Source organism: Panthera leo, chromosome C1 (assembly GCF_018350215.1).
Source record: "Panthera leo isolate Ple1 chromosome C1, P.leo_Ple1_pat1.1, whole genome shotgun sequence".
NCBI lineage: Eukaryota > Metazoa > Chordata > Mammalia > Carnivora > Felidae > Panthera > Panthera leo.
Genome location: NC_056686.1, coordinates 79,345,684 through 79,362,327, shown reverse-complemented (window position 1 = coordinate 79,362,327; position 16,644 = coordinate 79,345,684). Strand labels below are relative to the sequence as shown.

Below are 16,644 nucleotides of genomic sequence, written 5' to 3'. Positions count from 1 at the left end.
GTAAGTCGCAGAGTTGGGACTCACCCAGATCTGTCTGCCCCAATTTTCATATTCCTTCTGCTACACTTTCTATCACATCACACCTATGATACCTAGGTTTGCTCCTTTTATCCAGAAGACACAATTGTTTCTCGATCTTATAGTCAAGAATTTCCAGCTGGTGTAAACAAAAATTACAACGAAAAACTCTACATATTGGTCATATGTGTCCTACTGGTCTAGGGTGTCCCCTGGCATATTTAAACCAGTGCCAATAAGGCCAGAACCAAAGGTTAGGGGGTCCACTGCCACACTTCTACCCTTCCCAAATGCCTTCAGCCCAGGGACACTACTCAGAAGCACAGGACAGGTTTTCAGACACCCAATGACAAAAGTGAGTTTCAGTAGATTAATATTTACTCCTGAAACGTGCACACAAACAGCTGTGCTGCCCTTCATCTTAACAGCCATACAAAAGGCTTTATGTGCCCCTGGCTGTTTCCTCTCAGAGACTGGATATCAGACAGGTTGGGCAGAGTCCTTCCCATTTTCAAATAAACCCCAAATGCCTCAAGCTGTAATAATTGTGTGACAAAGGCTGTGACTCCTTAACTACCTCCCACCCATAGCAAACAGAGTAGGCTGAAGAGACATAATAGGAATGAGGAACACTAACATTTGTCAAGTTCTCATTATGAGCTAGAAGCTTTCAAAATAACCCTGCGAAGTAGTTATTTTTACCCCTGCTTTTAAGATAAAGCCACCCAAACCGGGAGATTGAATTATCTACCAAGCTATAGAACTAATGAGAGACACAGCTAAGATTTAAACCTAAGCCTATCTCTCTTAACACCCATGGGTTTGGAGGGAGGTGTTCAGGGTTTGTTGCATATAGGGGCAAGCTGAAGAATCACTATAGACCATGGAGACTGAGCTTCAGAGGGGTACAGGACTCTCCTGCCCACAATGTCATCCCTACCCTGGTGAGGTGGGCAAGTAACCATGAGTTCTGAGCAGCTCTGAGACCCTAAGATCCTCAATGTCTCCTGGATGACTTAATCAATGACAGTACCTCATTCTATTTCATTTAATGGTTATCTCTTCAATGGTTTCATGGTTATCTCATTTAATTTCATTTCATATAATTTTATTCTTCCTTATGATGATGAAGGTATTTTTATTCATAGCATACTTCTTTCTGACCTTGGCTAAATCTATGCTAATGAGGTGACTAGTAGTGGGCCCCCTACATAGCTTCAGAGGAAGCAACCATGTGATTAGATCTGGGGGTGGGAGGGGGAAGGGCTGAAAGTTGAGTTCAATCACCAATTGCCAATGATTTCTTCAGCCATGCCTATATAAAGAAACCCCATATAAAAATTGTAAACAACAGGGTTTGGGAGCTTCAAATTTGATAACCATAATCACATACTGGGAGCGTTGGGTACCACTACTTCACCAGGACAAAAACTCCTACACTGAAGACCTTTCTGGACCTCGTCTTATGTACCTCTTCATCTGTTCCATTTATATTCTTTAAAACATTTTTTTTTTTTTTTTTTAAATTTTTTTTTCCAACATTTTTAATTTATTTTTGGGACAGAGAGAGACAGAGCATGAACGGGGGAGGGGCAGAGAGAGAGGGAGACACAGAATCGGAAACAGGCTCCAGGCTCCGAGCCATCAGCCCAGAGCCCGACGCGGGGCTCGAACTCACGGACCGCGAGATCGTGACCTGGCTGAAGTCGGACGCCTAACCGACTGCGCCACCCAGGCGCCCCTAAAACATTTTTTTTAATATTTATTTTTGAGAAAGAGAGAGATAGACTGTAAGCAGGGGAGGGGCAGAGAGAGAGGGAGACACAGAATCCGAAGCTGGCTCCAGGCTCTGAGCTGACAGCAGAGAACCCGATGTGGGGCTTGAACCCACAAACCATGAGATCATGACCTGAGCTGAAGTTGGATGCTTAACCAACTGAGCCACCCATGTGCCCCAGGTCCATTTATATTCTTTACAATAAAATGTGATCGTAAGTATGTGTTCCTGAGTTCTGAGTATTGTTCTAGCAAATTATCAAAACTGAGGGGGTAAGAGGATCATGGGAAGCCCCAGTTTTGTAGTCAGCTGGGTAGAAATACTGGTACCCTGGGGACCCCATTTGTACTTGGCATCTAAAGCGGGGCAGTCTTATGGGACTGCACTCTTAACCTCTGGGGTCTTTGCTAACTTCCAACAGTTAGTGTGATAATTGAGTTGAATTGCTGGACACCCAGTTGGTATTGGAGAATTGGTTTTTGATAAAAAATGACACACTTATGCTCCTAGGAAAGTGTCTGGCACATAGTAGGCACTCAACTAATATTTGCTGAATATATGATGGAGGGATGTCATCTCCCCTATACCGAACTGCTGTGAAAGTTCTCCTATTTTGGCCATCATCTTCTTTGGCATCCATACTTTCTTCCTAATGGCTCTCTGATAATCCAACAAATGAATATTTTTGAGGTCCCAACAAGTGCCAGGTACAGAGAGTTACCAACATTGATGAAGTTAGCCAAGAGTCATTGAGGATTTTAGGGTCTCAGGGCAGCTCAGAACTTGTGGTTACTTGCCCACCCCACCAGGGTAGGTTTGGATGTTGTGGACAGGAGAGCCCTGGCCTCCTCTGAAAGTCAGTCCTCAGTTTATCTACAGTGATTCTTCAGCTTACCTCACATGCAGCGAAACACAGCCCTGAATTCATCCAAACTTCTGAAGCCTGGACTAACATCACCTGGAAAAGACTGGCTCTAAAGACACAAAGTTTGAGAGTCATTCTCAGCAGGAAACAGATGGAACTGCAAAGTGGCCAAGAGCACAATCCTCTATGTTTTCAGCAAACAAGTTTCTCCCACATAGAGCATCCAAGAGCCAGTTGAGTCTCTTGGTCTATCTCTTCTCTTAGCTTTTAGCTTCTACAGCCAACATTTGGGGAATTTTAAAGAAACTCCACTTACCACACAACATTCACAAGAACAAATTCCAGACAGGTTCAAGTGTTTAACTTAAATATACAACTCCTACATTACTAGAAAAGAATATTATTGTAATCTTGCAGTGGAAGAGTCCTTAACATAGAGGCAATAAACGAAAAATGATGTAGATTAGACTAAATAAACTTTGAATCTCTTAAGGACAAAGGACAAGACTAACAATGTGAAAGCTAAACTGATAGAAATATTTTCAGTTTAGATTAAAAGTGATAATATGTAAAGGTAAATAATACATGATACTGATAACATATAAAGAGCTTCTACAAATTAATGTAAACCCTTTGAAGACAAAGGACAAGAAGGAAGAGATTTTTCTTTGTGAGGGTGGACAGGGCCAAAAAAAAAGGGAAAGGAGCAATAAAACAAGAAGAGCATCTCCCCTCCCACTTGATTCCCAGACTGAATTTTAGGCTCCTAGCAGCAGAAATTGATGGGACCATTCAGAAGAGACGCGTTGAGTCTCAGGGTCTAAGCAGAGCAGCCTTGGGCCCCCGATGACAAAGGGTGGTCAGCACATGGTGAACAGATGACCTTTTCCCCATACCCGCCTGAAACTCACTGTCTCAACTCTGCCAGCCAAGGACAGGAAGCTTTGAAGACATGGCACCCATGACCTGGACTTTGGTGTTTGGCTTCTGTGAGTTTCTTCAAGCTTCTGTGAACAGCAGATACACTAGAAGCATGGGAGAGGGGACACAGAAGTTGCTATGTGGAGGGACAACCAACAGGGTTATGGACACAGGGGAGACACCCTTCTGGGGACTTCCAAAAAGAACTGAAGGACGTTTTAAGGGACCAGGGAGCCTATTTTTACGTGGGATCCTGCAATAGAAAATGTCTAGGCATACATGTATATGCATTCCTTTGTCTGGAAGGATGATTTTCTTAGGGAAATGGGATTATAAAAGGAGGCAGGAAATTTCACTTTTGATTGTATACACTTCTGTGATGTTTAATTTTTTCTTGTAAGGAACATATATTACTTTCGTAACAGTAACATACAAGAAGACAGTCCCATTTAGAAAAACAAACAAACAAACAAACAAAAAGGCACCAGATGTAGCATTTGGCTTTCAGAGATTGAAAGTGTGCTGGTGACAGACAGCACGAACCCACAATCACGTCATCAAGTGTACATTGCAGCCTGTGGCAGGGAAGAAAGCACGGAGGGGTAAGATGCACAAGAGATTCCCTAGCCCCAGGTCTGGAACTGAACCACATCCAAGGGCAAAAGCTGGTTTGGTGGCCAGCATGGAGTGCCAGAGTTAGTTATAATCCCTGGCATAGAGGCCAGAACTTTTTCTGCCCCTTTTTCTCTTTTGAAAAAACACCTTCTTTTGTGGGCTCAAAGGGCTTCTCTCACACCCACTTAAGCTGCAAGCAAGAGATGGAATCGAGGTCTCACGCCCTGCTGCTCTCGGGAAAATGTCCAACGTCTTCATCAAGATTCACAAGGCCTGGCCCCTGACTTCCTCTCCAGCCTATCTCTCCCCTCTTCCAGCTCTTGCTCCAGGCAATAAACTACGTGCTGTCCCCAGACTGTCACCTCTCTCACCTGGAACCCCTTGCCTGCCCCTTCATTCCTTCTTCTATCCCCAGCTGCACTGTTACCTCAGAGTCCTGCCAGAGTCCCCCACTGAGTGAGAAACCATCAGCTCTGCTCCTGGAACAGCCTGGGTCATCTCTGAAACATTACCACTCTGTAGAATGGTTGCCTGATTACATGCCCATGGCTCCCACCCGCCTGGTAGCTATTGTCCTGGCCAGGGTGATAGTATTACCACAGTGACCTCCAGTTTGGGCCCTAGGCTCCATAAACATTTGCTGAATGAGTAACTTGCTGGCCTGGCCTAGCCCATCAGGCACCTTCAGGTCAGGCACCACTGTGTTCTTGCTGGCTCACCATGACCTCCTCAGAGTTCCTGAGGGAAAGATGGTGGGAAAACCCCAACAGTTAACTGCCCTTACTAAAGTGTCTCTTCCTGGAAGAGAAACTTCAACACAAAAAGAGAGTTACATACCAACAGAAGTAATGGCATATAGACTTTCCTCATGAAGTTCTCACTGTGTCAATTTACCAGGAACAAAGAGCCCGGCAGGGCAGAGAAAGGCATACCAAGGGACTGGAGTTCTGGCTCTGACGCCACCCCAAAGCACTGTGACTTTGGGCAGATCCCTTCACTTCTCTGGCCTGTCTGTCCCAGGCCTAGGAAGTAAAGGGCTGGGTCAGGTCCTCGCTAAAATCCTGGGAGGAGAGGCAGGAGAGAAGCTGAGCGATCTGAAAAGCACATTAGTTGGGCCCCACTCAACCTTGACCTCAGCCCTGGATATGGCCCAACTCAAATCCTCCTCCCTAAAACAAACCCCCCTACAGTGGGCATTTACAGTCTGGGTTACAGGGCAAAATTCCCACCAAGACCTTGCAGTTGGTGCTTTTGACAAACAAACAAATCTAGACTGAACTGGCACCTTTCCTTTAAGAGGAAGGACAGGAAGGACACCTCCTCACACCATATTCCCCACAGTACAAGTTGTGCTTGGACCTTATTTCTACCCAGACCGGGCAATTACCAGACCCATGGTGCTGGGCTATGTCACCAGCCTGAGCCTCCCTCCCTGAGACAATGCTGGAGGTAAATCCACGCCCCCTTTCCAAGGCACTAGGGTTGGGAGACTGCGGACCACATTATAAGGAAGAGGGGAGCACATCTATTCCCACCGATTTCACTGAACTGGGGGAAAAGGAGAGAATTTGCTGCTATTTTTCCTGAATTCTACCAAATGCACACTAGCTTGGATATTGATCACATGTGAGTTCAAGTCCCAATTCTGCCGCTTTCTAATTATTTCACTTTGGACCAGTTACCAGCCTCTCTGCATCTGTTTCAAATCTGTAGAGTGGGGATATAATGCTCATACTGGAGGCCTCCCTTGAAGGGTTGTTATGAGGATTAAATGAAACACCTGACAAACATCCAGCACAGGGCCTTTTTAGCGCTAAGTGCTTAGCAAATGCTAGCAACTGTTAACAGCCTGGAAATGTCTGGCACAGAGCAATGGGGTTTATGTTTTTAAAATAATTTCCCCATTAATCATGGTCAGAACCAAATCCTGATCCCACAGCCCAGAATTCAGGTCTTGTCATGCCACCTCACTTACCGCCCCATAGTTTCAGCTACTTTTGATTAAACAATGGAGAACTCAGAGTTGTGAAAATGAAAATCTCCAGGCAAAGACTGTCCCGCTCCTGACCACAGGGGCAGACCCAAACCCAGGAATCCCCACAGCTCGGATCTGCGGTTTCTTTCTGTCCTAGCAGTACAGCCCTGAGATCAGGCGGCCCAGTTCCAAGTTACTGACTTTGAGCCTGGGATGCCTCTCCCCCAGTGAGCTTTTGTTCATAGGGGAACCTTTAGAATACTTACTTTTGAATCTCATGAAAAATCCCTGTGAGGGAGTAAGAACAAGGAAGTTATAAACACCTTGGGAATGCATGATAACGAGTGGCCCCTGGACAAAGAGCTGTCTCTGCCAGCTCTGGGCCAATAAATCTTTTTTTGCTGTTTGGGTTGGTCTCAGTTTCTTATATTTAAATGAAACCAAAGGATCAAGATGGGGCATGGAGTAGAGCGAAAAAAGACATCCTCAGCCAAACTCTCCTTGACTTGGTTAATAAATAAGCCAGGGATTAAGCTGCTCTAGCACATTCTATTCTGTAGCCCAGAAGGGATCCTCCTCATTCCAAGGGACATGGACACTAGATTAGTAGCTTCAGTCCCTACCCAACTTCCCTGTGTCTGTGTCTGCTGAATGTGGTGGTTGACAAGACCACCTCGAACCCCAGAGTCACTTCTGGGATACCGCCAGGACCAGAAAGGATCCAGAGGCAAAGAGAAGCTTCTGGGGCCCTGATAAACAAAATTGGCCCATGAGGGCATGGTGTATGCCTGGCAGTGTGCCAACCACTTTCCATGTATCTCCTTAGTTAATCCTCATAACCCCATACCGGGAAACTGTTATTAGTATGATGGCTCCAAGGGGTTGAGTGGCATGCTCAAGAAATCGGCAGAAACAATCTTAAACCCCACAACTTGATGTGGGAGGGTATCATAATACTGCCTTTACCATTTCACTACAAATTGCAAATGATGTAGTATTTCCAAAAATTAGGAAATTAGTAAGCAGTGGATTTATCTGGGAAGGTTTGGAAAAGGGGAAGGATTTGCAGGGTCCCGGGGAAGGGGAAGAGGCAAAGACCCCACGTGCTGGGAAGAAGTCCTACATGTGCAAGAAGCAGGGGCAAGACCCAGATCAGACTTTTCTACAGCAAATGTTCTCACTTCCCTCCTGTAACGTATCTAATCTGGAAATTAAAGGCTACCAGAGCATGTATAAAAGGCTACTTGAGCGCTGTCAAAACACCTATTAATTTTAGCAGCTCTTATAAATGCCTTGCCCGGGCACTCAGGATGGAAGAGCTGCCAGGAGGGCATGTGTCTTCCCAAGTGGGTCTCCTCAGCCAAACTCTGCTGACATTCCTTTCCCTCCATGGACCTCAGGCATTGCAAGGTGGGGCGGCTCATGACAGCTTCCTCCACACAAGCTCTTTGGACTCAAAATCCTTTTTTTTTTTTTTTTTAAGTTGTTCTTTCTTTGCTCTTTGGAAACTACTGTTCAGATGGTTCTGCAAGTTTAATTTCTTCACTCTTCGGCACTGAGAATTTTGCTTTTGTTTTTAATAGACTTATGCAAATCAAACGTATAATATTTCTCTTAAATTGAGGTCATCTGGGTGACTAGTTCAAGATTCAGAACAAGATGCATTCCAGGATGTCCTGACACAACCAGAGAGGGACTGTCACTGTCTGGCTGAGCCCCCAGTTCCCCATGGGAGAATGTTGAGCCCACCGTCAGCCCCCAGCTCCCAGATAGCACGAGTCTCTCCTTCCTCCTCAGGCCCTCAGCCATAGGTAAGTCTCTGCCTCCGACTCACAGATCTCTCTGTGACCAAACCACCATGTAGGAAAGTTCCTGGAGGTGAGTGTCATGCTTCATCCACTCTTCCAACAAGTATGCCTTATTGCCTTCTAAGTACAAGGAAATTGCGGGGCTCTGGAATACAGCTAGCTGTGAGCAAGACTGTCCTGGCATTGGAAAGGCATCGGACTTATCATACTTAAGAGTACAGACTCTGCAGCTAGATTGCCTGGATCAGAATCTCAGCTCTCCCACATGCTAACTATGTGATCCTGGGAAAGTCACTTAACCTCTGTGTATCTTAGTTTCCTCTTGTATACAGTGGTGATAACAGTACCCACCTCCCAGCTATGAGAGGATTAAGTGAATTAATGTTTAGGTGAATTCACTGTATTTATGATTAGTAGCCAGTAAATCCTATGTATAAGTTAGTACTACAGACTGTCGTGATCATGAACCTGATAAAAGTGCTCTCTACAGCCAGCATTAGTACAGGATGTTTTAGCAGGACACGAGAGGGGTGCATAACCCAGACAAGGGGCCAAAAGATGTCACACGTTCAACAGACACTTAAAGAATCAGATAACCAAAGTGAGGGTATGTGAGGACAGGAGAGGGTCCAGAAGGAGGGACAGCAGGTGCAAAAGCATGGAGGCAAAAATCCATGCTTTCTTTGGCAACTTTGCTTCATTTAAAGAAACAAGTGACAGTAAGTCACCAAATAACAGTTATTACAGACTTTGTAATGTGCTTTAACCATTAATGTAAAAACAGCGAAGAATTCAGATTCAGATGACAAAGAGCAAGTCTGAACTAAATTTATCTCTGAAGGTTATACCAACAGGTCAGAATGGCTCACAAGTTTTCTTTATTTCCAATAGGAAACAAACATTTATGGACCTCACAGTTCGGGGTTAGCTGGATCATTTCTTGGAAGATTTCTGATCTGTAACAGAAGACATAGCAGAGTCTTGCTTTTTAGTCCCCACCTCTGTCCCCGGCTCTCCTCACCTGCATGTGCTAGTTACACAACAAATGGCTTTTTTTTTCTTTATACTCACATGCACTGAATTTTAGTTCGTATCCTAATTGTTTGGATTTTTTTTAACAAATGCTTTTTAGACGGCAAATGTTAAAATGAATTTTGCCAATGCCCCATGCTTCTCTTCCCACTCAGTTCACAGAAAGCAAGTTTGGGCCTGCCTCTGATCTCTTGCAGCAGCAAGCTAATCTCCAAGATGACCTCACTGCAGAACTGTGTTTTATAATCAGCTAGCAAATCTCAGCATGAACCGAGAGCAAAGGTTAGAAAGACAATAAAAATACAAACAAGCCAGGATTGTACAAGTCAGGTTAGTTAGAGAACCAGCTGGACCTATGATTAAATTTTAATAAAAAAAAAGAAACAAAAAACCAACAACTATAGGAGGAGAAGCCTTCCCAGCAGATAAGAATCCTTTTCAGAAGAGCAAGACCTTTTTCTTATTAACAAGTGGAGATTTTGTAGTTCCTGAGATAATAAACAAAGGAAAAGGATTTGAAAATTCACCTAAGCTGTGGATTTTTGAACAGGTTTTGCCGGAGGGAAACCTTTGTTCACATGAAATATTTACCAAGATGTGTAAGTAAAACACACTAAGACAGAGCTGCTCTGGCTAAAGGCAGGGTCGAGGCCCCAGTTCCAGCTGTTGCCCACCTGACCCTTGAGCACTTCTAAAACCACTCCTTGTGGTCTAACCCACTGCACCTGTCACTTTACAGAAGAAAAGCCCGAGGCTCATAGGAAAATATTTGACTTGTCCTAGGCCACACAGCTAGCCGCTAGCAGAGCCAGGAGAAGTTCCTAGGTCTACCACTGCAAATTCAGTGACCCTTCCATGACACTACACAGACAGGAGGGGAAATACGCTCACTAACATGGAGAAGGTGGCTGATGGGAAGCGGACGGAGCATGAAGAGGAGGACTGCCCTGTTAAACGCACAGAAGGATGGGGCAGGGCAAAGGCATGCAGTGGCTACTAGCTGTTCGGGGGCTCCAAGATCCCTGCTTATGTGAGAAGACAGCATATCCCATCTTTCTGCTGGATTACCAGCCAACAATGATTTATTCACATGTTCAGATCAACAGACATTAGCTGAGCATCTGCTATTAGGTGCTAGGCAGCATGCTGGGTACAGCAATCCAAAAGCAAGTAAGCCACCCACCACCCCAGCGCACCTGGGCTAGTACAGAAGACACAATAGAAACCCCAGCAACAGCCAGTGTGAGACCGCAGTGGTGGACCTGCAGGGTAGCTACACAGGTGGGGGAGGGGTGAAGAGAGGAGTTCACTGGGAGAAGCGAAGATGGCCCAGAAGAAAAGACACCCATGCTGTGTTTCCAAGGATGAGTTTGTCAGCAGGCAGACAGGAGAGGAGGGACTTCTCATCCCGGGAGTTCAGAAACAGGTTTTAAATGCAGGCGAGAGGTGCCCATTTGCAGTTGAGAAAGATCACCTCGGTGGCATTGTGGAGATCCACAGCATGAGAAGGCTTCTGCAAAGGGTTGAAAGGAGGGGACCAAAAGCAGAGATGGAAACCAGGTGGTTTTCACAAAGAAAATCAGTGTGGGGAGTGGAAGCCATAAAGGAGGCAAGGAGGGCTCCCTGGGCTCCCACAATTCCAGAAACTGCTAGAAGGTAGTGCACCAAGTGAGATACAGAACAGTTTAGGAGGGAGACGGGGAGCCAGGTTTAGTGGCCAAGAGTTCAGGGTGCCAGTGGGCACTCCAAGTGGAGGTGTCCAGCAAGGACGTGGGTGTAAGAGTCATCCAATGGTGCACACCACACAAGGCTCTAACTTCTCAAGGACGAGCCACTGCCCTGTTTCCCCCTGTCTGAAGGCTTGTAGTAACTAGAATTTGCTGAAATTGTGTGTTGTATGTTTCTCCTTCCCTAAGCTATCTAGTAGAATCCAAACCCTATCAACTTTTAACACACGTTAGCTGGAGAATAACAGCCACACCCCAGAGAAACTGGCTTGTTCTATCTGATGTGGGACATCTTCTTTACAGAAAAAGTAAGTGAAACATTGGTGCGGCTTGAATTATCATAAGGTGAGCCCCTGTGTAACCTCACCTAGGTCAGAAAGTAAAATGTTGGCGGCACTCCAGAAGCCAGCTGTGTGCACCTCTCAACTCACAACCCTGCCCTCACTCTCAGAAGTGACCACTGTCTTGACTTTTGGGACTACTGCTTTTCTTTACTTTCTACTTGTTTGTTTAATGCTTATTTATTTTTGAGAAAGAGAGCGTGTGCAAGCGGGAGAGGGGCAGAGAGAGAGGGAGACACAGAATCCCAAGCGGGCTCCAGGCTCTGAGCTGTCAGCACAGAGCCTGATGCGGGGCTGGAACCCATGAACCTCGAGACCTGAGTGGAAGTCGTACGCTTGAGCAACTGAGCCACCCAAGCGTCCCTCTACTTTTAATACCTATGTATGCATCCTCAAATGGTATGGTATGGTGTTAGCAATACAAGTGAACTCGTACTACGAGATTAAAATAAATGAAATAAAACAATATGATAGTGTGCCACTGGATGGAAGACAGAGATAGAAGGGAACGACTAGAAACAAATCCAAGTATGTAGATGAATTAGAAGATTCCTATTTCATATCTTGTATCAAAAAAATGCCAAATGGAATAAAGATTTAGTGTAGAAACTGAAGCAATAAAAGTACTAGCAGAAAATAGAGGGAGATATTGTTATGTTACCTCATGGTAGAAAGGCCTTTCTAAGCATAACACCAAAAGCTAAAGCCACAAGGGAAAAGAATATCAGATTCGTTTCTAAAGAAATAAAAAGCTTCCATAAATCAATTAACACAGTAACCAAAACTGTTTTTGGTTTAACAAAACTAAAAAGAAAATTCCAAATGGGAAATTACATGTGACATAAGACTAACAAAGCAATTATGTCCTTAGTTTTTACAAATCAGTAAGAAAATAAAACATGACAGGGGTGCCTGGGTGGCTCAGTCAGTTAAAGCGTCTGACTTGGTTTTGGCTCAGGTCATGATCTCACAGTTGGTGAGTTCAAACCCAGCTTCTGGCTCTGCACTGACAGCGTTAAACCTGCTTTGGATACTCCCCCTCCCGTTCTCTCTGCCCCTTCTGTTGCTTGTGCTCTCTGTCACTATTTCTTTCTCTCTCTCTCCAAATAAATAAATAAACTTAAAAAGAATTTAACAACAAAAAAAGTTTAAAAAAATATTAATGATGTACTTAAAAGTAGCTTTAATAACAAAAGAAAATGTCTTCTATGATGTTGTTTTTTTATTAAAAAAATTGTTTACTGGTTTTTTTTGAGAGACAGAGCATGAGGTAGGGGGTGGGAGGGTGGGGCAGAGAGCAAGGGAGACACAGAAATCCGAAGCAGGCTCCAGGCTCTGAGCTGTCAGCATAGAGCTTGATGTGGGGTTCGAACCCACAAACCATGATATCATGACCTGAGGCAAAGTAAGATGCTCAACCGACTGAGCCACCCATGTGCTCCAAGTTTTTTTTAAATAAAGATAGTTGTTGACAGTATGAATTCTAGTCATGTAAAAAAAATGTTTTTAAAAAAACAAAGTAGATACCTTTGAGTCTGGGCCTCTAGGAATAACTCCCAGAGTGACACTGCTAACCTAAGTGTCCTTCCAAAAGAACTGCTCCTGTGTCACAATAAGAAGTGTGAGCAATCAACAGGCTGCCACTGAACCTGCTGATTTTGAGAAAGTATTACTATCACTTTGTTCCAGGGATCAGGAAGCGGCGCAAACTGCCTCCTGACACCTGTAAAGCTGGGGATAGGACACGAGACCGTGGCTGTCGCAAGATGCAGGATACCCTCCATCACACTTTGAGATCTAAAACTCGCACATGGCATTGACATAATCTAACTTGTACCTAGAAGGAGGGCTGCAAAGGATGCTGAGATGACAGGGTTTCGCTTCCACGCTCTGCTGCACACGAAGGCACCCCGGAAGGTATTTGGGGATTGAGTGCCAACCGAAGATTTCTACCACAGAGCACATTATCAAATAACGTAGCATGGACTTCCTATAGCAGTGAGGCACTGCGGACTGTGTTCCACCGGCAAACCACCACCCCAGGAATTGAACAGCAGCCTCCGGTCTTTCATGGAGTGTTGTCTAACATGCCTCATTGGAATTGCTACAGAAACAGGAACCGGGAGGGAAGAAACTTGGCCTGTGAAGTTTTTTAAAACATGTCTCAATTACTCCTTACTAAAAGCTTGTTTGTCTCCAGGGGTTACATACTGAATAGATATGTGCTAGTTGCCTTGATCAAACATGCTTTAAGGCCAAAAACATGCCCCAAATTAGCAATGTTCTGGTCTGTGTGTCAAGAGAGACTGGAAAAATAATTCAGTATAAAAATGGGAAAAATGCTTATGCTACAATATTAATTTTAAAGGCATATAAAACTACATAGAGTATGATCACAATATATCATAAAACAATAAAATCTTACCAGTAATCAAAGAATAACAAGATACACTTACCCATCAGACAGGCAAAAATTGAAGAGACAGATAATATCTAGTGTTAGTGACTGTGGGAGGAAATAGGTAGTCTTACACAATTTAAATTTGAGTGTAAATTGGTTCAGCAGTAGCTTTAATAAAAGCAGGAAATGCACACCCTTTAAGACTGTAGTACTACATTTAGTTATTGGAGAAAAATGTTCCCCTGTGTACAAAGAGGCAAGTACTAAGAATGTTTATGGCCACAATGTTTATTCTAGCAAAATTCTGAAAGCAATTATCTGGCCATTAAATACAGAGAATAAATAAATTATAGTATGGGCAGCACAAAAGAAAGGTCTCTCCTGACATGTATCGTGGCAGTCTGAACACCCCCAGAAAATTGTGCCAAAGGGTTTAGTATATGTGCTGCCGAAGCGAGCACATGTGCCAAAGGGTTTAAAAACAAATATACAATAAAAGTAAACACACACGCACACACAGAGACACACATGGAACAAACTTCAGGTAACTATTTTGGATTGTAAACAAGGATAAATTTAATGTTCAAACAATCTGATAAAATAACCATTTGGAAAATAAATAAATGAATAAATTATAGTATGTTCATATAATGGAGTATTACGTTGTGTTTAATATGGACAAGATAGACATCTGTGTACTGTATTGTCTGTTATGGAGAATAATATAATAGTGTATTATTAAATTTAAAATTGAGAGTGGGGTGCCTGCGTGGCTCAGTCAGTTAAGCGTCAGACTCTTGATTTTGGCTCACGTCATGATCTCATGTTATGATCTCATGTTTGTGAGATAACAGCCCCGCACGGTCAGTGCAGAGCCTGCCTGGGATTCTCTCCTTTTTCTCTGCCCCTCCCATTTGCATTCTCTAAATAAATAAATAAATAAATAAACAAACAAACAAACAAACAAACTGTAAAAATTAAAAAAATTTAAATCAATTGCATAAAATAATATTAAACCAAGATTTGATAATTTGAACCCATTTTACCTTATTAAGAATAAAATGTACCAGGTGATTCCTTAATAAGGTAAAATTAATTCTAATTCTCACATTTCGTTTATTCTTGGATAATATAAAAACAGACTATGAATAAAAATGTGACCACTTCCTGCAACAATTAATTCACTCATGAGAACATTTTTGCTCTTTGCTTGAATCTAAACACTTATAGCTCATGAGCTCTTGTTGGGCTTCCAACAGTTCATTACGTTTTTTTTAAATTGTTCTGTGATCAAATATGTTGAGGAAATTTGGGTGTAGTGTAATTACAAGCCAGTTGAGGAGAATGGTTCTCAAAGGGAAGCATGGATTATAGTATCAGATCCTGGAGAGGTCAAGGAAAATGAAAAAAAAGTGGTGGATGTTACTGACTTTTGTATTTACAAACATCTGTAGAAGAACTTTAAAGCAGGTAAAACCAAAATTATGCTATTCCCAAAAAATGGAAATGTCAGCAATATTACTCCTCTTCTATAGAAAAGATTCCTTCAAAATAACTGTGTATGATAAAGTTCTTCTGATTTTTCATTTTTTGTTTTTGTCACCAAATAAATTTAGAAGATTAAGTTTCCCTTTCTCAATACTATGAAATTATGACGAGGCTATCAGTAAGTATAATTATATAGATTTTTTAAAGCTGTACAGGTATAAAAAGCATATAAAGCATTCATGCACACACTCAAGAATTAAAATCACATCAATAAATACACTTTTTGTGTCAAAAGTAAATTGTAACATGGAAGAGTAAGGAGTTTGAAGATAAGGGGTCTGGGTTTTGATTGGGGCCCCAATTCCTTTTAGTAGTGAGATTTTCAGTAAGTTTATCTGACTTGCTGTGAAGAGTAAATGAGTTTACATAACATAAATTTTAAAAACATAACACAATGCTGCTATGAATTCATTTTATGAATTTGCCAATGTTGTGAAAACTGGATTGTAAGGGGAAAAGAGTGGAGGTGTTAATGATAGGGGCTCTCACTTACTGAACCTTTACGATGAGGCAAGTACTATACTAAGGACTGTAAGTTCTCTAATTCCTCACACCTGCTCAATGTGGTAGATACTATGTCAGGTGGAACTATGGAACCATTTCTGTAGGCCAAAAATGGTCAATTATCAGCAATTTCATATGGCTTAAACTATCATCTGCCCAGAATGGAGAAAGTCAAAGAGAGAGACTGAGTTAAAATAGCCAGTACCTGGTAAAGTCAGGTTTGCAAGGCATACAGGTTTACATCTGTGACCAGTATGCTGTATAAATTCCTAGCAAGATAGCAGGTCTATAGTTTAGGATGTATAACCTCTAAGTTTTAATCAAGAATTATTTGCATGATATTAGAGAATATACAGGAAGTCAAGAAACAACGCCACAGCAAATTAACACAAGAATCAAATGTTTACAGGGGCTCAGATAGTTAAGAATTAGACTTGGGCTCAAGTCCTGATCTCAGGGTTCCTGGGTTCCAGCCCTAGGGCGGGCGGGCTCTGTGCTGACAGCTCAGAGCTTGGAGCCTGCTTGGGATTCTTTATCTCCCTCTCTCTCTCTCTCTCTGCCCTTCTCCCACTCCTGCTCTGTCTCTCAAAAAATAAATAATTTTAAAAAAATTTTTTAAAGAACCAAATGTTTACATTAATTAAAATACTCCATGCTTGCTCCTGCTTCTGGCATTACCCTTTTCAATGAATTCTTACTTTCATTCAGCCAACAAATATTTACTCAAAATCAGACTCAATCTCTAACCTCCTGCTACCAGCTTCTTTCCACCTCCCCCTGAATTTTTACCAACCGGAATTTATCTCTTTTATAATAGAATTTTGCTTTTTAATATATCTAATTGCTCTTAACGAGGGTAAATGTTTCTTGAGGAAAGCTCAATAAATGTTCTATTTGAGGTTCATACCAAGTCTACTACATATGAAACTTAGTAGTAAAGAATCACAAAATCTTCCCTGATCTCACCGGTCGAAGTGTTCTCTTTAATCTGAACTCATCAGGAAACTGCCCTACGCTACCCTTTCATACGCTTAGGCCTTACTTTTAGAACTAGAGTATTAGCTTCTCAAAGACAAAGATTAAGTTTTACTCTGACTTCACACACTGTCCAG

The 16,644-nt window shown here is 42.8% G+C and overlaps 1 long non-coding RNA gene across 2 annotated transcripts in view; it reads right to left on the bottom strand.

Annotated features, from left to right (window-relative positions):
• Positions 1 to 16,644, bottom strand: part of LOC122228056 — a 30,009-nt gene that overhangs the window by 12,751 nt on the left and 614 nt on the right. The gene's annotated exons all lie outside the window — the stretch shown is intronic.